This window comes from Bidens hawaiensis, unplaced genomic scaffold (assembly GCF_021521415.1).
Source record: "Bidens hawaiensis isolate Kalapana, Puna unplaced genomic scaffold, B.hawaiensis_p1.1 tig00027642_1, whole genome shotgun sequence".
Classification (NCBI taxonomy): domain Eukaryota; kingdom Viridiplantae; phylum Streptophyta; class Magnoliopsida; order Asterales; family Asteraceae; genus Bidens; species Bidens hawaiensis.
Window position 1 is genome coordinate 29,524 of NW_027494482.1, and position 22,507 is coordinate 52,030.

Consider the following 22,507-nt stretch of genomic DNA (forward strand, 5'->3'; position numbering starts at 1 on the left):
TTAGCGAACTTAAGCATAGGCGAAATTAGTGTTCGGCGAAGTTAACCCTAGGCGAACATATGCCAGGCGAAGTTGAGCATTAGCGGACTTAGCCTTAGGCGAAGTTATCATGGGCGAACTTATCACCAGGCGAAGTTACAGTTTGGCGAACTTGGCCTTAGGCGAAGTTAACCTTGACAGCGAACTTATTGTGGCGAAATTGTCAGGGGCGAACTTGGTTGGCGAACTTGCTTGCAAACGAACTTGCTTGAAGGCGAAGTTGGCTTGCAGGCGAAGTTATTCAGCATTCGCCTCTGTTCATTCGTAATCACCAGAATCACCCTCGTTTTATCTAGAAATTCTTGGATATGACGTTAACAAGTCTCGTGATCATTCCCATGGCCTTGTTTGGGTAAAACTTAGCCCGGAATGACGTAAAGTTTGGACATTTATGGTAAAAACGTTCAATACTACGTAAACTTTAAAGGTCAAGAACATACCTTTTGTGCTCGTTCGATCTTGGTTAGCTTGTTTAGGAACTCTAGATCTCGTGTAAGACTCGAATAACAAAAATCTAATCACAACTAACGTTTACTCTCTCTCGGATCTTGCTCGTTTCTCTCTCTCGGCCGCCGGCCGTATATGGTGGTGTGGTGTGGTGTATGTGTTTTTGGAGTGTGTTAGAGAATAAGATGGTAAGAATGAGTATTTAGGGTTTTAGGTTGGTTTAGGGGATATTTATATCCCTTAAAGCCCATGGACCTAAGGCCCATTCCCATTTAACCCACCTTTATTAATCTAAGTCCATGATCCGTTTTTTACTCGATATTACTTAATTAATAACGCGAAATCACTAAACGTAACTTTCTTTATTTATCATTATAATATTCAGGATGTTACACTATTGCTTGTGTGGTGGACCAATGCACGAGCTTGTCAAATGTCTCGTTGCTCATACATGGTGATATTGTTGGTATTGTATCTAAAATTTTCATGTCTAGGTGCATGGCTCAGTGGCCCGGGTTGAAGTGGAGATGGGAACATGGAAGGAAAGAATGGATGATTCTTGGATAACTGGTGGTATATCTAATTAATCATCAAAGAAGTGTAAGTTTGATGAGGTAAGAAGGATTATATGTCATTTTTAAGCGCTTTTATGGATGTTGGCTTTTAACATTTTTGTGTTTTAATGAGTTGTGTTTGTTGTGAAACAAGCCTAATAGCCAAACATGTGAGAAAGAGATGTAGGGAGAAAGATGGAGATTTCATTAATATGGTGTGTATTACAAAGAGGTATAAAGAGATTATATATAGGATATGAAAACTTGGAGAAGAAGCTAATCTATATTAGGAGTTGATAACCATAATATTAATATACTTATAACACTCCCCCTTGGTTATCAACTTAATACGCTTGGAGATTTTGCCTCATTAAAAACCTTGCTAGGAAAACCCAATGGGACAAAACCATAGCTAAGGGAAAAAGAGTGCAACGCGTATTGTCTCCCCTTGATTTATATATCCATTAAAATGGTAAATATCGATATTCTGTGAAAGTTGCTCAAAAATTTTGTAGTCAATAATTTGTGTCTTCGCCCCTTGACATTTGAATCCTCAAGTGGAATAATGTTGTATTATCTTCACGTGAAAACTTCTATTACTTCATATGGTAAGCACTATGATCCTGTTGCGTTTCTCTGCATCAACAAGACTAACCAAACTTATTTTGATGGGTTAGTAAAATATAAACACATATCTTTCATACATGAAACATATGTTTTAACCCATTCTGATATATCCTAGCAGAACACATGCTGATAAATATAAATAAAGAAAATAATAATCATATATAGCTAACAGTACGACGTAATGCACATATGCATTTAATTATGGTATCTTTAAACCAATAATATTTCATATTCAGATAGGAAATGATATAAAGACATTTTTAGACATCCCTTAATGTGCTAAAAGGATTAAATTTGTCCATGGTAAAATGTCTCAGCATTTTCTAGATGCACTTTGATGGATTTATAAACATATTACACATATACTCAAACTATAAGTCGAGCAATAATCACACCGTGTCAAGATATTTCGAAAAGAATTATCTCTTTAAAAGCTCATAAGTTTCTCTCGATTATGTGTTTATCAACATTGTAAATGTGATTATAATGAACTTTTAAGAATGGAATTTTGATAAAAATATGACTAATCATATCCAACTTATCTCCCTCTTTATCACAATATCTCTTGAGTTGTGTCAAGCTCAATCCAAATAATTTATTTCATACGTAATAAGCATAAATCCATGCATTTACCAATCCATCATGTACTTCTTTCAACTTCACAAATTATGCATACGCATTCACTTTTTAAGGATTTTTGTTGCATAAACTTGCTCATTAACACATCATTTTGTATCACATATCAAATATCCATATTGTACCATATCTTTGTTTATTGAGTTATTGTACTCATAATGTACATTCTCTTATATGTGTATGCTTATTGATACACACAATCAATTAATTTTTCAAGTATTCAATTACCTTAGGAAACTCTTCAAGAGTTCCATTTATGTTCAACATATTCAATATCGTAAAGTATTCAAATATGAATCTTCATACAACATGAGTCATAGTGATCTCGAGAATTTAATTAACATGATTTGATAATTCAAATCCTTTGAAGACTTTCTTTTAAACTTTCAGTATCAACTGAATCACAACAATTATAAGACGCATATCAATTTTCTCTTTGTATTACCAAACTATTTAGATATATCGGAAAGTCATTGCTTCCACCATTGGAGAACGCGTCTCCTCATAATTAATCACGGGTCTTTACAAAAATTATTGTACCATCAATTTTTGCCTTATATCACTTGATGAATTTTCATAACTCATATACAATACCCGTTTGTATCTAACACATTTTACAACTTTAGTTGTACGGACTGTTGGTCCAACAAACTTTCCGTTATTTAGAGAATTCAACTTTGCCTTGTTTGCGTCTTTCCACTTTGGCCAATCATTTTTCATAGGCAGATTTATAATCTTGATCCTCATCATCATCATTTCAAGCGATAATTATACATATATATATATAAAATTATAACGACGTCGACTTTAATTCGATTCCATATATCTTTGTAGACATGATTCAATATAATTTATTGAGAGCTCTTTGTTTTTAGGTACCTAAGGTTTTTCAAGAACCATCATGTCTAATCTCTTTCAAGAGACCTTTTACTGCACCTCGACTTGACCATATTTATTACTTGCTCCAATTTTCGAGGAAATTTTAACTTTGGAACCGATCAATCTACCACGCTACAAGCGTGCATTAGAATTATTATCAATTTGTGTTTGTCCTTTCGGGACATTTATTAATTGGAGCATTAGCAGTTCGTATAGGTGTCTTAGCTAGACACTCTCTTTTGGTTAGTGAATCGTCTGGTAATTCATTCGTTGATCTTTATTCATGAATTATCCTTTGAACTTTTTGTTCATATAATTTAGTTTGAGTATCAATGATAATTCATTCAAACTAAATTTGTTTTCCAACTGCTTTAAATCTCCCCTAATGTTGGGAATGTTGATTCACTAAAGTGAAAACTAATTAGCCATAAGCATATATCCCGTTAATGGCTTTAAGTATTTAATCATATATAATATTTAATACCGACATATATTCCCAACTTCCTTTGTGTTCTCATCTTTGTGTCTTGTGGTGGATTAATTTCAGTATATAACACATATGAAAAATTAGATGAGAAATATTTGGTTACTGACAAAAAACCAATTGCAATGGGGAGGAAGTATCATAACTTGTTGGCTTGATGTGAATTAGTTTAAAGACAGTAAAATCATATGTACTCAAATACAAACATGAACCTTTGCTCTCGTGATAATTGCCTTTGCAACGAATTATAGACGTTGAGTAATCGTCTTTAACAATACAATTTATCTAAGAACATAATATGTTATGAAGTTCAACACTTATTCCAATGATCATTATTAACTTGGGAATCAAATTCATTATTATAACCGAATGTAAATATACCAATTTGGAATAATATGCTTGCTATCTTATTAGCTAAGCCATAGATCATGCAAACATGAAGTTGCGATCTTGATAACCATTTAGACGATGCATCGATTTTCAAAACACTAAATGGTATCATGTTAGGATATGTGTATCATTTTCTCAATTCCATAACATCTAGGGATTCACACCCTTCTTCAGTTGGTAAATAAATGATTTCCCTTGAGAGCAATATTACATGTATAATTATATGAAGAATCATTTGGTTCTTCAATAAATTTCACATCATTGACTCGGTGTGGTATAACTGATCATGCTATTAGATAATCATGATTCAAACTTCATGTTTATGATCATATATGTATTATGCTTCTTTAATGCAAGACTATAAATATGGGAGAACATTGTATTATCGTTTCAAGCGATTATGTGATTTCACTTTTGTATTTTCACATTTTGTTCTCATATATAATCAATCCCTTTGCCACTTGTGGTGGTCAATCCCATTATTAGCATGACCATCATTATAATTCCGATGGTCGATATCATTATTAATATATTAATCGTTACAACTTTTTCAATGTCCATGATAGCAATGATCAATACATAGTCGCATTCACTTCAGGGAATGATATAAAACCAAACCGTTTTCATGGTTTATTCATAATTTTCTCGGATGTGAATAAAAAAATCACTTCAAACTTTTCATGTGTTTTAATGATTTGCTACTTCAGGAGCATATTTGAGTTTTGACAAATGAAAATTGTCTTACCTAGTCTCTCCTTATAAGTAGTCTTGTCTTCATATAATATCAATAGAGAAGTAATTACATGATATAATATCAACAGAGAAGTAATTACATGACACTTCGAGTGTAAGATTTTATGGTCTTGAATTTTGTGACCTTTAACAAATAATGAGATTAGGGAGTATGACACTTCGAGTGTCATACCAACGAATACTTATAAATAAATCTTAGCATATAGAATACAATGTATACATCAAGTGATACTAAACTATACATGCTGTCAAAAAGTTATCAAGCTAGTTATATCAAAACTCTATGTATAAAAAAAAACTAGGTCTATAATAATTACTGTATCAATGAAGATTTGTATATTAAGGTCAAAAATCATCTCAAAATTAAACAATGAAAAGATATGAACAAACGGCATATATCAAGAGTCATCTCAAAATACAACATGGTTTGTGTATTTACCAAATACTAAAAGGGATCAGTGACTTTGATTTTATAATTTATTAAAATCTAACATCAATTAATAGATATTTACCATTACTTGCTAAACATCTTACAAACTCTTGTTAAAGCTAATGAATTTAGTTAAATAGCATTGAAACTTATAGAGTTAGAGATACTTTAACTGCAACAAATATGGCTATTTAGGAAGGAATTTAAATACACATGGTATTCACAAAACAATTCAAATTATTACAAAATTGATGTGTCACACAACATTCTTTATAGTATTAATATTAACAATATATGTGTAACACAATATTCTTTATTAATTTCTGTCAGGTTATTTGATTTGATTAATATTCAAAAATACAGAATTATATTAAAGCATCAAAATCTCCTTTAACTTACTTAAAATAAAATGCAAGTAATATATTACTTGGCTAAAGAATTATATGCTAAATATAAAAATTAGTAGACAAAAAATACAAGTGTTTCTATTGAATACCATAATATCTAGAGATAAGCATAACAATAAAAGAATTTCATGTTGCAATTTTGAAATCATTCTCTCTTGAATTAAAATTATAATAAAATAATATTTCTAAGATACATGAACTATAGCAAACCAAAATTTTTCTTAACCGTGGATTGATAAAAGAAGCAAAGAAAAAGAAAAAAAAACTAAATTGTAAACAAATTTGCGTAAGTAACAATGTTGGTCATATATATTTTCAAAAATTATAATTCTGGTAAATTAAATATCAGTTTATTGCGTGATTCAACAAATCATTAGTCACCCACTAGTTTTAATCCATACAAAACATATATCATGATAAACTATACAATATTTATAATATATTATCATTACTATAAAGATCATATTAATTATAGAAAAAAAACTTGTAATCGACTTTGACTTGAATAAAATATCAGAGACAAAAATAAATTGATTTCAAACAATCTATTGTATTTGATATATCTTTTCATTTCAGAAGTAATTTATTGTAAAAGATTTATGATATTTGTTTTCTATGTGACTTTATTCTTAAAAAAAATGAAAATAGATTAAACAGTCTGATTTTTAAAACAATACATGATTTTATCGTATTGAAAAAATAAATATAAGTCTCGTTCAACCCAAGCCTGTATGAATTTCAAGAGGGATTGTTTTGAGAGATTATAGAAAAGAACAAAACAAATCTCTAAAGCAACCTAGGATTGTAAAATTATAATATGGTTTATGTTTTAGAGAATAAACAACAATGATAATACAAGACTGACTTACTTGATGATGATACGATCCAACTCCAAAGCAAGTCGTGCTGATAACGTGTTGTGAAACAAGCCTAATAGCCAAACATGTGAGAAAGAGATGTAGGGAGAAAGATTGAGATTTCATTAATATGGTGTGTATTACAAAGAGGTATAAAGAGATTATATATAGGATAGGAAAACTTGGGAAAGAAGCTAATCTATATTAGGAGTTGATAACCATAATATTAATATACTTATAACAGTATTGCATTATTATTATCATCATGTTTAAATTCTTTTTGAAAAAGAAGAATTGGCTTTCTTTAAATTTAAAGTAATAATACTATCCTAATTCCGAACCCGACCTAAAGGAAGGCATCTGAAACCCGGTTACACAAACATGACTCACCCGAACCCGACTAAACATACAACCCAAACCTGATAACATGTAATTGGCTCGGTTAATGGTTAAAAGAACCTCGATCTAGTGAACCCGAATACGGAATTTTGCTAGGTTGCCTGGCTGCTTTTAACATCAACACTTCCTTCAAAGTTCAAATACCTTTTTTGGATTGTATTTTCTTACTAACTTACCATTTACAAATTTAAAGCCATTCATTATTTTAAATTCTTAGTAGGTGCATTATAAGGATTTACAGCCAATTAAACTTTAGATTTGCTGATACGATATATGATTTAATTAAGTTTAATATATTATTTAAATATATTTATTATTTAGTTTCCTTATTGTATTATAACTAGGTTTCCTTATTGTTTATCTTTTCCTATTTTATGTGTTTTCTTTTCCTATAAATTGTAATCGTTTCAATAAGAAAAAAATAAGAAAATTTGTCTCAAGTTTGGTATCTCTTATTCTCTCTTGTTCTTGGAGCCTAACCCACTCTACGGGTATATCAGGAGATTAACCATCTCGAATCGGTCTCTATCAATTTGGTGCTTTCATCAATCGTCCTCATGCCTCCTTCGTCGCATGAAGACATGATCATGGCCTTGGTCGACAAAATCGATCGGCTATTGATCCAACAAGAATCAAACGCCATCCAAGCCAAGTTTCAGTTTGACTCCCTCACCGCCACCATGAACCAAATAACCGCAAACCTTACCGCCGCCCTCAACAAAATTTCCGGCACATCTTCGGTGTTAACTGGCCCAAAACCAGCCCTTACACCCCTAATCATGACACCACCATCACCTCCCGTAACCGCTCCCGAGTCTGCAGCAGCCCCAAAACTCACACCAGTGCCCCAACCCTTTATTCCCATCCCAACTAGTGAACGGAAGTCAAGTAAAAGTCCTCTACCAGTGGTTGTTTCATTTGATGCCATCAAGACGAAAAGCATAAGGTCACCACTTCCAGATTGTGTCTTATATGCAAAACAATTGCTCCATTACATTGGTTCTCATCAATGTTACCGAGAGATGATCAATGAAGCCAATTTTGTCAAGGCTTTTTACAAGCTATCGACAATAATAACTCCACTTCCTAGTTTCTCTATAAATCCAAATCATGCTACCAAGAAGAAGATCACATATCCCATGGAGAGACAAGATTGGCGACCACCGTGGCGGCTGGTTGAGACCTTCCCGTATGTGGTCGTCCGACTCGAGTGGCGACCACCTTGGAAAATTCGTTCCGTTCTTGAGGACAAGAACGTTTTGAAGGGCGGGGAATTGATACGATATATGATTTAATTAAGTTAAATATATTATTTAAGTATATTTATTATTTAGTTTCCTTATTGTATTATAACTAGGTTTCCTTATTGTTTATCTTTTCCTATTTTATGTGTTTTCTTTTCCTATAAATTGTAATCGTTTCAATAAAGAAAAATAATAAGAAAATTTGTCTCAAGTTTGGTTTCTCTTCTTCTCTTTTGTTCTTGGAGCCTAACCCACTCTACGGGTCTATTGGGAGATTGACCATCTCGAATCGGTCTCTATCATGTACAATGCCTATTTCATGTTACAACCCAAACTCAGTTTCGACTTTACAGGTCCGTCAATGTAACCTGGAGCCGATTTACCCGACCCGATCAAACTGATTACCAAAAGCGAACCCTGGTTAACTCATCATATATTGGGTTGGTATTCAGATAGAGTATCAAAATTAACCGATTACTGTTGGGGAATTTTTGCAAACGATTATCTTTGGATATCTGAGAGTCGTGTAAACACTATCAAATCAAAATTATTTGTGGTTCCCAAATATTTTGACCGGATGAAACTCAGAATTATGAGCAAGAATCAAGTATGGATTTGTGTATGTTATGATGAACCAGAAGAAACTTCGTATATTGATGATCAAGTTATATTAGGGTTTTCAAGGATAATGCAGTTATCATAAACTGCTTTGCAGTTATCATAACTGCAAATACGCTCTTGTTTTTTATTAACGTTGTAACCAAATTAATTAATTAATTTTCTAATACGCTTTGCAGCTCGACCCCAGCCAGGGGCGCTGCCCCTTGGACCCTGCCAGGGGCTGCCGCCCCTCGCACCCCGCTACCAGGGGCGCTGCCCCCGGACCCTCGCCAAGGGGGCGTTGCCCCCTTGGAACCCCCATGACTTAGGGGTTTCGCCCCTAAGTATCAATAGGATTATAAATTATAATAAGATCAAATAAGTGTGCACCCCGCACCCGACTTATTTTAGTTTCGTATTACAATTAACTTGATCAACAAGGTAATCCTTAATTACACTAAAATCACTAACAATCCTCCCCCATTTTGGTGTAATCCCTGATTAACTTAAACAAACTCACACAAACAACAAAACTTATGCATAAATGAAATGTCATGACGATTGAATTTCACATTAGTATATTACACATTCCAAATATTCGAATATAGGGGCATCGCTACGATTGAACCCTTTCTCTTCATAATGACTAATCAAAGATAATATACACACAAGTTCACATACTCATATATTCTTACATGACATTATTTTTACTAGCCTATGTCCTATCCTTCAATGAACATATCAAAGCCAAGTCCCAGCTTCTTGAAGCGGCTAAACTTCATGCTCATATAGGTAGTTCTTTTACTGTCGCACCTGCATATGCAATTTTTCAAAAGAACTATTAAGAAGTCTAACTTCAACCTCCTTAACTTGCAGGTCTAAACACATACCTTGGGATGTTGTAACTGATGTGTTCCAATTTCTAGATGTTAAGCTTTCCACATTGAATTCAACACCTAATATTAAATTAGATGGGAATTGGGTATCTCAACATGAGAAATTTCAGGTGGACTTTAAACCCATCCCTACGGCCGATTTGTGCACAAGATCTTTACTTAACGCTTTTGTTAAATGATCGGCTAAATTCTGTTGAGTTTTTACATACTCCACTGATATCACACCATTCACGATGAGCTCACGAATCATGCTATGTCTAACACCTAAGTGTCTAGACTTCCCATTATCCATTTGACTATAAGCTTTAGCCAAAGTAGCAGTACTATCACACCTGATAGATATGGGTGATATCGGTTTAGGCCACAATGGAATCTCATATATCAAGTTTCTTAGCCATTCAGCTTCTTTACCAGCTGCTGCTAATGCTACAAACTCAGATTCCATAGTCGAGTTAGTGATGCAAGTCTGTTTCTTAGATGCCCATGATACATGACCTCCTTCAAGTAGAAAAGTCCATCCACTTGTGGAAGAATGATCTTCCATATTATTAATCCAACTTGCATTTGAATAACCTTCTTTAACCGAAGGAAATCCATTATAATTCAAACCATAATCCATGGTTCCTTTCAAGTACCTAAATACTCGATTTATAGCTTTCCAATGATTTGAACTTGGATTGCTTGTATATCTACTAAGCTTTCCAACATCATAAGCTATATCCGGTCGAGTACTTATCATTGCATACATGAGAGATCCTATAGCTCTTGAATATTCAAGTTGATTCATTGCGTTACCTTTATTAGGTAAGAGCTTATAAGCAGGATCTATAGGAGTATTAACATGAGAACAATTAAGAAAATTAAATTTCTTTAAAATCTTCTCAATATAGTGAGATTGAGATATTGAAATACCATTGTTCTCACGCTTGATCCTTATACCAAGGATCACTTCAGCCTCTCCCTATCTTTCATATCAAAACAAGATGACAAAAATTTCTTTGTTTTATCAACCTGGTCTTGGTTTGTACCAAAGATTAACATGTCATCTACGAATAAACAAATTATGACTCCTTTACCAGAAGCATCAAATTTGCTGTATACACACTTGTCTGATTGGTTTAATATAAAACCATTAGACAATACCATATCATCAAATTTTTGATGCCATTGTTTTGGTGCTTGCTTTAAACCATAAAGTGATTTAACAAGTTTACACACCTTATGCTCATTACCGGGCATAACAAAACCCTCCGGTTGTTTCATATATATCTCCTAGTCCAATTCACCATTCAAGAATGCAGTTTTCACATCCATTTGATGAATCACAAGATTATGTATTGCTGCTAAAGCAATCAACAATCTTATTGTAGATATTCTTGCTACAGGAGCATATGTATCAAAGTAGTATATTCTTTCCTTTTGTCTAAAGCCTTGGATAACCAATCTGGCTTTAAATTTATCAATAGAACCATCTACTTTCATCTTCTTCTTGAAGATCCATTTACAACCAAGAGGTTTACAACCAAGGGGTAAGTCAGATAATTTCCAAGTGTTATTTTGCATAATAGAATCCATCTCATCATTAATTGCTTCTTTCCAGAAAGCAATATCCCGAGATGCCATAGCCTCACTATAGGTTTTAGGATCTTCCTCAATATTAAAACAATATTCATATTTCTTTTGAATCTCATTTCAGGATCCTTCAACCAAATATAGTTGAAAATCAGAACCATAGTTCTTAAGTTTTCTAACTCTATTACTTTTTCTTGGCTCAGTTGAAGTTGATGGAACATCATTTTCATGATTAATTGATTGAGAATTACTTGAACTCGCAATCATGTTCTTTGGTCTAGGTATAGATGAAAACCTGTTTTCATCCCAAATTGCGTCCCTTGACTCAATAACAATGTTTACTGATACGTAGTCATTAGGTTCTATAACATAGAACTTATATGCCTTGGAATGCTCAGCATATCCAATAAAAATGAAATCAATACCTCTTTCACCCAAATTTTTTCTTTTGGGTTCAGTAAGCCTTACTACAGCTCTGCAACCCCATATTTTCAAGTAATGAAATTTTGGAGGTTCACCATGCCAAAGTTCATAAGGGGTAATTTTATTACTTTTATTAGGAATCCTATTTAATAAATAACAAGCTGTTAACATAGCTTCACCCCAAAACCCATCACTAAGTCCCGAATAGGATAACATAGAATTTATCATTTCTTTTAATGTTCTATTCTTCCTCTCGGATACACCATTTTGTTCTGGTGTATAAGGAGCCGTGGATTGATGTATAATTCCCACCGATTGAAAATAACATGGATCATAATATTCACCTCCCCTATCTGTGCATAATGTCTTAATTAAAGCATTTCTTTGCAACTCTACCTCGGTTTTGTATATTTTAAACTTATCTAAAGACTCATCTTTAGAATGCAAAAGATACACGTAACAAAATCTAGAAGCATCATCTATAAATGTAACAATATACTTTTTATTTCCTAAAGTTAGAGTTGCATGATAATCACATAAGTCGCTACATATTAATTCAAGCACCTTTGTTTCTCTTTTAACAACAGGTTTAAACGGTTTTCTAGTTATCTTAGTTAACTTGCAAGTATTGCATTTTTCACTTTTCAAATCAAATGCCGGAATCAAACTCATTTTAGACATATCTTTCAATCTTTTATAATGAACATGTCCTAATCTAGCATGCCACTTTTCAGATTCATTTAAAATAATATTAGAACTAGTTGAAGCCATGCAAACAGATTGATTAACAAATGAAACATCAACATTTAACTTAAACATACCATTACATAGATAACCGAAACCAACAAAAGTACCATGTCTTGACAAGATATACTTGTCACTTTCATACACTTGCTTATAACCGCAATTATTTACTGTTGTTGCATGCTCATTCATCTCTGACTCAGATCTGAATGAACCAAACAGCCTCTTAGTCTCTATACTATTTCCATATTAAAAAAATGAAATCCATTAATTATATTTTGGTTAATAAAATAGGTGATGTCGGTGAGAAATCTGAATATGAGACAAGAACTTTGGTGCACGCGTTTATCTTCAATGAGAAGAATGCTTATAGAAGGAATAAGTTTAGAGATAAATAGGACCTTTGTTGTGTTCATTTATGTGTGTTTTTATGATGTAAATCACCCACTCAAGGAGAGCTCATCTTGGGTGGGGTCGGTTCGTTTAATATATTACATTTTTTATACGGATTACAGAATCGTTCATCACTTATATTATCTTTATATTATTCTTCAATCGTATGGTTTCTCACACCCGCCTCAATCAATTATCAAGAGAATTTTCATTTGTTTGATAGATTCGTGTTTTAGGAGACCTACACACGAGACTTACACAAATGTTGATTATTATGGGGGAAGGAAACCAAGTATCTAAACTAAATATCTAAAGTGGACACTAATTCAAATTCTTTTTATTCAAAACAAACAATTTAAAATTAAATTAATAACAAACTCGTTGGATGGAGCCCAAAGAATGCATGGACACTAATTCAAATTCTTTTTGTTGAAAAAAACAATTTAAAATTCAAATTAATAAAATTTAAAGTGATCATATATAGATTTTACACCTCCTTAGCAATAAAAGGCAAGGCTTTCCAAAGAAAACTCGTTTGTTTTTTTTATATATAGATTTCAAAACCTCCGATTGAGTCATTGATCGACTAATTGTTTCCATGGACAAACTCCATGACTCACTGCTTCTCCAGATACTGAGTCGACTCGATGACTCGGCTGACGTTGCTCGCTGCCGAGTCGCTTCCAAGGCTTTTAACACTGTGTTTCCAGGCCTTCGATCAATCAATCTTCATTCTGAAAACAACAATATCTTACGGTCAAGGGATATGAATTCTTTCAGGAAGGTTTTTCTAGATCTTCTTATGAAACAGGAAACAGTCGAATCGGTGAGTATCGACGTCATTCTCTCCGAGGATTTCTTTAAGGCATGGCTGCCTAAGGTTTCCGTATCTTTGAAGTCACTCTCAATCTCTAGCGGTTTTTACTTAAATAGCTGGCAACTCGGATTGAATGTTTTGCGGCTAATTTCTGCGTATTGTAAGTTGATGTTTATATTTATATTTTCAAGTTATCATGATTACCTGTTTTAATTAACTCGACTATGCGCAGGTCACAATCTTGTTAACTTAAAGCTCCAGTCTGCAATGCTGCGTACGTATTATTTGAAACCAATGCCGACGCTTACAAGTTTGACACTTGAACATATAGATTTAGGTGATGAAGAAGTAAACGAGTTGAATACGTTTTTCCCTAATCTTCAAGTTCTTAACATGATAGATGTTACAAGGCTTAAAAATCCCAAGATCCGCCTTCTCAACCTCAAAACCTGCCATTTTTATTTAAAACACATCCGACCGTTTAATTTGACTCTAATTACACCAAACCTCATCACACTCAAAATTGAATGTGTCAAGTCTGGTGCAATTCAAGTTGAAGCTCCTATGTTATCTAACATTCGTCTTAGCATTTGTTGCTTTTCACACCCATATTTGTCAAGACGTTCGAGAATTTGAAAACCCTTTTTCTTGACTCTCCTTTCACCGACTCCCTGCTTTCAGAATTCCCTATCACGAAAACACTAGAAATGTTGTCATTGTGTAACAAACCAAAGGCACGAAGATATATCTCGTATTCAAATTTGAGCCTAGGGAAGGTGTTCACAGTTTTCCCGAATGTGAGTTCTCTATGTATTCATTCAATTGCTTGGTCGGAAATAGAAGCTTTTTTCATGACAAAAGGCGGGGAGATTTTTGGTGGGGAGAAAGGATTGAAAACCATACGTGTGTATCTGATGTTAGATGACCCGTCGTTGACTTTCTCATCTATTGCTTGTGTTTTGGACCAATGCGTCTGCTTGTCAGAGGTCTCGTTGCTCATCCATAGTGATGTTAGTGTTAATGTATCTGAAAGTTTCATGTCTAAGTGCATGGCTCGTTGGCCGGGTATGAAGTGGAGATGGGGAATATGGAATGAATATTGGGAAGCTTTTTGGATAACCGATGCTACATCGAAGTGAACAAAAAAAATATTTTAACAGTTGCGCTTGTGATGAGAAAACTACATCAGTAGAAAAACACCATCATGAATTTACTGGTTATCTATTAACTTCATGTGATTTAATTTGTAATATTTTTAAATATTTTTCTATTTTATTGTCTAGCTAAAGTTTTCTTTTCAGTTTAACATAGCAGGCAAAGATGGGTAAATGATGTGTTGTGTGACTGGTCAAAGTACATTTAGGCCTAAATGGGTTGCAATGACCCAAATCAGTTTATATACATGTTCAAACTTTTTGCATTTTTTAAATACTGAGTTAGTAACTTAGTACATCAACTATGAGTGAAAATAAACTAGTATTTTTCTTCCACGGATGGCAACATTCGATTAAGAAATTAGCTTAGTCGCACGTTGTGATGGTATTCTTACATCGATAGAATTCCCGTCACAACTATTTTTTGAAATTAAAATATTGAATCACTTCCATCGACCTTAACGATCCAAAGCTCGGCTCGAGCTGTATTATGCTGTGTAGTAAAATCTATTACAGAATTATAGAAATACTAAATCAGCTTACAAAATTCATAATGCAACTAAAAATAGAGAAAACCATACGAAGCTACGAAACTAACAAAATTACCATTAAAAGTTAGGAGACAAAAGTTAATATTTTAGAAAAAGAAAAAGTACATATCAAATGTGAATAAAAAAAATCACTTGTCTTGTAAAATTTCCAAAGCTACTATTCCCAAAAGTTCCCTACTAATGAGCCATTAAACCTGAAACATGAATCAGAATTTTTGGTGTTTACAAACATGTAACAAGATAAATGTTGATCACATGAAATTGCTTTGATAATACTGATCACACAAGCCTACATCAATAATAACGATTACAAATGATATATGATCGATCTTACCTCATCTCAAAGCGCCTTTCTTAGATGATTTGTGGAGTTTAGTTATTTATTCTATCGGTTATCCAAGAATCTTCGTTATCTTCACTCCATACACCCCATCGCCACTTCAACCCGGGCCAACGAGCCATACACTTAGACATGAAACTTTTAGATACACTACCAACAACATCACCATGAATGAGCAACGACACCTCAGACAAGCCAACACATTGGTCCAACACACAAGCAACATACGAGAAAGTCAACAACGGGTCAACTAACAGTAGATAGGCACAAATTGTTTTCAATCCTTTCCCTTCATCCAAAAACTCCCAGCCATATTGGACGAAACACGCTTCTAAATCCGCCCAAGAGGCTAGATTGATGCGTAGAGATCTCACGTTCGGGAAAACCATAAACACATTCTTTAAGCACAATTTTGAATCTCCATTGTTGCTTTGTCCCACGTCTCCCGAATCTAGTGTTAGATTTTCTACTGTTTTTTCAATAAATAATTCTAAAAGTAAAGAGTCAATATAAGGAGAATTGAGCAAAAGGGTTTTCAAATTCTCAAACCAGGCGAACGTGAATCTGGCCGTTGGTTCAAAGGAATCGGTGCTAAGATCAAAGTGAGTTAACATGGGAGCTTCAACATGAATCGCCTTAGGTATGGAACACTCAATTTTGAGTGTGATGAGGTTGGGGGTGATTAGAGTCAAAGCTGATGAATGGTTAATAAATGCATCCCAATGGCAGGCTTTAAGGTTAAGAAGGTGTATCTTAGGATCTTTAAGCCCTGAAACATCTACCAAGTTAAGAACTTGAAGATTAGGGAAACACTTATTCAACTCGTCTAGGTTTTCGTCCTCTAATCTTGCGGATTCAAGTGTCAAGCTTGTTAGCATTGGCATTGGATTTAAATTGTCCATAGATAGCCATGCAAACTTCAGATTTAAGGTAACAAGATTATGACCTGCGCATATCAACGAAAGCAAAATGCAAGAAAATCAAATTTCCACCTTCTCATGGTACAAATTATATCTCTAGGGTTAAAAAAAATGAATTATAGCTAGACAAGTATCATATCTTAGGTTATATCTCATAAATCATAATATTGACTAGCAATATTTTATGTTTAATAATCAGAAGTTCACCCTTGTTGATAGTTTAGGCTAAAATTCTCATAAGTCATAATATTAATATGTTTTATGTTTAACAAAGTGATAACACAGGCACATAATAATAATAATAATAATAATAATAATAATAATAATAATAATAATAATAATAATAATTATCAAAGGCGCTAGGCGCACTTAAGGCGCATAGGCCTCGCCTGGGGCTAGGCGCAAGGCGCAAAATAAGTGAGGGTCTAAGACAAAAAAAAGCGCACTTAAATAAAAAAAATATAAATATATTATGTATTAGAAAAATAATACTATTCTTCATATATAATAAACAAAAGCTATTAGTCCCAAAAGCTCTAAAAGAGTCGAGATTCAAATGTAATTTCAAAACTTGAATAACAAATTGTTCAAAGTAAAGTACCAAAATGTTTAAAACATAAAAACCAAAAGGTCAAAAAGTAATAAATAGGAACGTTCGAATGACTATTGCTCTTGATCCGTCATCAATGCCTGTAGAGGTGTTGTCACCTTCAAGAGGCGAGGGCTTTTAATAATAATAATAATAATAATCCAAATTTATGATTTCACATTGCTGAATAATTTCTACAACTTACAATAAGCAGAAATGAGAGGCAAAACATTCGATTGGCATCGAATATTGTGATACTTTGGAGAAAATTCATAATCATGATCAAGAAACCCCTGACACTGGTGATCGGATATTGAAAGCGATTTCAGCGATCGGAAACCCTAGGCAGCCACTGCTTAACAAAATCGCAGTCCATGAAGTACAAATCATCGTTCTTAAGACGAACGGGATACAAGAAAAGGCCACAGTACGGCTCTCATTGCCGATAGACACCGATTCAACAACATTCAGTTTCGATATAAGATCGACAAAAACAGCCTTAGAAGGTTGAGAACTTGAGCTTGAACATGAAACCCTATACATTGTACCGCTGTACCATTCCTTCGAGCATAGAAGATTGATTGATCGAAGGCCTGGAAGCTCATTATCGAAAGCCTTGGAAGCCATTCGGCAGCGAGCAACGTCGGCTGAGTCGTCGAGTCGACTCAGTATTTCAAGTAGGAGAGACTCAGGAAGAGAGTCCATGTCCATGGATGCGCGCTAAATGTTCTCTTTATATTATTATTGTTTTTCTAGCTGATCGAGTTAAGTGCGGTTTTAGTCCTCACATTACTCATATTCTCGCTTTCGGTCCAAATTACAAAGATAAAATAAACTGTAGATAAATATATACCCGGTAATACTGGTTTCGCATATCAAGTCGGTATTTTGAAGCCTGTATTTTTGGCTGGTTTGCTAAAACATTGAAACCGATGGCTTTTTCTATAATACTAGTTTAAGTCCAAGAGATTTTTTTATATTTTGCGGCCCGCATTTTCTAAAAATTACTTTTAATGTAGCGATTAACATTGAAACGAATAAACTTTTGGATTATTTTTTGAAAACTGAGTGTATTTTTTGAAAATTGAGTGATTTAGTATTACGTTTTATTATGGATTAACTTTTGAAATATATTTTATAATAGAATCATATACTTTTGAGTTGAAATTGCATTTATATGTATTTATAAGGTAATTATTCAACCAACCCGATTGAATCTCTTGACACACATGGTTTAACCGGTTGTACTGTTTTTTAACTTAATCTTGCATAATTAAAAAACCGGTTTATAAAACATCATAACATTTCAAAACAACTTGCTAATATCAAAACACCAAAGTGATTGTAACGTGGTTAAACATTTGATCGAACGGTACCAAATAATAGCCATGCGTCTAGTGTTTGTGAAAAAAAATTGACAAAAAAAAAATATCATCATTAAATATGGCAGAAAAGAAGACAAATCTTTTATTAGAATGATATTATATTGCATATATTGTGTAAATTATATTTGATCTCATTTCCATACTTAAGTCCATAGAATTGTGACATTTGCATTGTATATATGTCGAGTTGATCGAATGTGATTGGGGAGCACTCAGTTCCTTGTTTTTCGTATGTATATATTAATGATATTTTTTTAATTCTTTTTCATTTATAACTTTCTTAAATAGTTTTCAATATCCAACTTGATTTTACATAATTATTTGACAATTAGCATTCTGTTTGTAAATGTGTCTACATAAACAAATCATTTCGGTTTTAATTCATAATCCATAGTAGAAAAGCTGGTTTCAGGACGAGAACCGAGTTAACTTGACTGTATTACACCCGGCATGAAAAATGTTCTTATAATTTCTACTCTACAAGTCAGTTAAAAAAATAGGTATTGGATGTGTTGTTTTAATCACAACAGTAAAAACACTCTTTATAACTACCAGAAAAAAAAAAGACAACGTAGATGTACAATTAGGGTGTAAACGAGACAAGCCTAAACTCGACAAGGCTTGAGCTCGACATTTACTTATAGATAACTCAAACTCGATTTGTTACAAGCTCTATTTCTATGGCTTAAGCTCAGTTCGTGAATATTTTTTCAAACTTAAGCTCGACTCGGGCTTGGCTGGTTTGTTATTAGCTATTTTATTTCTATGTAACTGATTTGTTACAAGCTCTATTTCTATATCTTTTTCTAAAGCTCGAGCTCGTGAATGATTTTTCAAGCTCGAGCTCAGCTCGTATACTATATATTAATAAGTTTTTATATATTTATAATTATTTTTGCATATTTTTTTAATTATAACTTTATATAATATGTATTATTAATTTGTTTTTTCATAACTATATATTAATTAATAATAATTATTTAAAAATTTAAACCCTCCCTTCATAAGTTGGTGGTGGTAGTGGAGGTGGCGATGGCCGCAACAACGGTCGTGGTCGTGGCGGCGGCTGCAACGGTGGTCGTAGTGGTGAGTTTTTAAGTTTAATTGCATTTTTCATTTGTCTCTCTTAACATAAAGAAATCACATATTTTACCGTAAAACTAACCATGTTAGTTAAGTTAAGAAAAGTCACAGTGGAAGCCAATATGGTGAAAGTTGGGATTAATCTAAGAAATTTCTTAAGTTGAAATTAATACCGGTCAATAGACCAAAGTTTGTATTATAGAAATCCAATAACCCTATTAATAATGTTCCGAATTAACTGAGCTTTAAAAACACTTTTTCGGGTATTCATTAGACTCACAAATTTCATTAATACGCCCCGTTTCGATCAATATTCATATGAGATTATGAGTAGGGCTCTGCAATGGTTCAGAATTGAACTGAACCGGAACCATTAAATGCAAAATATAAAAACCGGAACCGAACCGTATTTTAACGATTCCGGCCAGTTCAGATTCGAGTTAAACGATTCTTGTGTAAACGTTTTCAATTAAAATCTAAATATAAACTATTAGAATGTGCAAGAAACAAGCTACAATCCGAAAAACAAAACATTATCATATCAACGTATTATATTTTAACGGATGGCATTCAGAATAGATTAGAATGACTCAAAATATTACAAAAAACAACTATACCTTAAAAACAAATTTAGGGCAATACTAGATGATTATCGTTAAGGGATTGTATATAACGGAGAAAGTGAGAACGTGGTTGTTCGCTAGTACATGAAGTTGGAAAGCCTACTAAATATATAGGATTTTAAATATAATCTTCAAAGTTTAAACCTAACCCGGTTCTAGCGGTTCTATAACTGGAACCGCCGGTTCTTACCGGAACCGAACCGGGAACTGTTTTCACCTAAATTTAAGAACCAGAACTGGACCCGAAATACAATAATACAGTTCGGATCTTGCGGTTCAGTTTTGGTTCCGCTGTTCTAACGGTTCGAAACTGCGAATTGCTCACCCCTAATCGCACACATAAATTACGAGTGCGATAATGTAGCATTAATGGCATAAAAACATTTGACTTTATGGTCAACTCTGACCAAATAGGTCAATCCAGTCCAGAAGTCAACACTTAATCCTTTCAAATACATCCAAAAGACAGTATTACCCTCCTCTTTGATCTCCCAGCTCACTCTTTGGCTTTTTTAATAAAGTTTTGTGAATCCCATCTAAAGTCTAAACATAATTATTTTGTTATCAACAATCATTTAAAGACATCATTTACAGAAGTGGGAATGGCTAAACCAAACCTGACCTTGAGTTAACCCGGGACCCACAAAATCCTGAATCAAGCTGAATGATTTGGTCGAAATTGGCTCATCCTATCATAGTGAAACTGACCCTTGAGAGCCGAGAAGACGTTTCACCAGTTTCAAAATAGACGTCCAGCCATAAAGTTCATTTAAGTGTGTGCTCATCTCATGTAACATCCCGAAATTTCTAAAGTAATATTTATTATATTATTTTGTCGGGTGAAATAAACGAGTTAGTGGAACGATAATAATAATAGCAAAATATGAAGACTTGGTAGGATAATTAGATGGGATTAGATATGGACCAAAAGGAAATATGGGCCTTCGGTCCATGGGCTTAAGGGAGTATAAATACCCCCTTAAACCCCAATCCTTTCCATTCCATCCATTTTTCCATCCTAATCTCTACACACTCCAAAACACACACAACCCGAACCAAGATCCAAAGGCGAGGACCCGAGCTCGTTGGTGCTAGATCGTCGTGACGAACCAAAGCAACAAGACCAGCTCGTGTTCGTAGTTCGACTCATTTACGGTACGTTTATATCGAGAACTTGTTCGTTTAGGTTTGGATTAGTATAGAAATGATAGATCTGTGTTTGTATGGTAAAAACGAATCCAACAAAGCTAAACTTACTGAAAATGTATATGATTTGATGGGTTAATCGATTGATAAAAGAACCCGTAACCTATATGCCTAAATCGCACCCTTTAAACATCGATGTTAGGTCGATTTGATGGTTGGGGTTTGTAGGCGCTGGTCAGACGATTCCGTGGATACCTAAATCGAGTTATTTGGTTAAGAAACGAAGATGATTAAGGGATTTAAGGACGAACAGTACCTGCAGCTGGACAACTTTGCCTGCAAGCTAAGTTCGCCTGATGAACTTCGCCTGCAAAGCTAAGTTCGCCTGATGACAACTTCGCTGCAAAGCTAAGTTCGCCTGATGACAACTTCGCCTGCAAAGCTAAGTTCGCCTGATGAACTTCGCCTGCAAAGCTAAATTCGCCTAAGGTTTAACTTCGCCTAAAGTCAAGTTCGATTAGAAAATAAATTAAAAACGATAAGCAAAAGTAAGCTAATACTAGGCCACCAGATTAAATCAGGCGAGTATTGATACGTGTAACTTATACAGTCAGCCGAGCTCAGTTAAAGAAGGGATTTACAACTATCGAAGGAAGAAGCAGAGTTCAGGTGAGTTCTAGCCCCATTTATATGTTATGTTTTCGGGGCTGTGTGCATACTCGATATGTTTGTTAATACGCTTATCCTAAGAGATAAGTGTATGCCTTATGTGAATGATGTGATATGTATGAATGATTGCTTGATGGTACGTGAACGATATTCGGATATTGCATGTACTGTTAGATTGTAACGCTATGTATAAGGTAAGTATGATATGTATGCTTATGTGTATGAACGTGATAAAATTAATAAAAGAAGGAAATGATGGTTGTATGGTTGTATGCTTACGAAAAGGGTACCGAGCCCTAATAATACTCGAGGTATGATGTATGGTTGTATGGTAACGAAGAGGGAATCGAACCCTACTAATATTCGAGAACTAGGGAACCGAACCCTACTAATATTCGAGGAAAGAGGGTACCGAGCCCTAATAATACTCGAGGAAAGAGGGTACCGAGCCCTAAT

The 22,507-nt window shown here is 33.9% G+C and overlaps 2 pseudogenes; one reads left to right on the top strand and one right to left on the bottom strand.

The window, feature by feature from the left end:
- The first annotated feature begins 13,282 nt into the window (after positions 1–13,282).
- LOC143575754 (F-box/LRR-repeat protein At4g29420-like) lies at positions 13,283–14,761 on the top strand (annotated as a pseudogene).
- Positions 14,762–15,631: 870 nt separating this feature from the next.
- LOC143575748 (F-box/LRR-repeat protein At4g29420 pseudogene) lies at positions 15,632–17,850 on the bottom strand (annotated as a pseudogene).
- Positions 17,851–22,507: the final 4,657 nt, after the last annotated feature.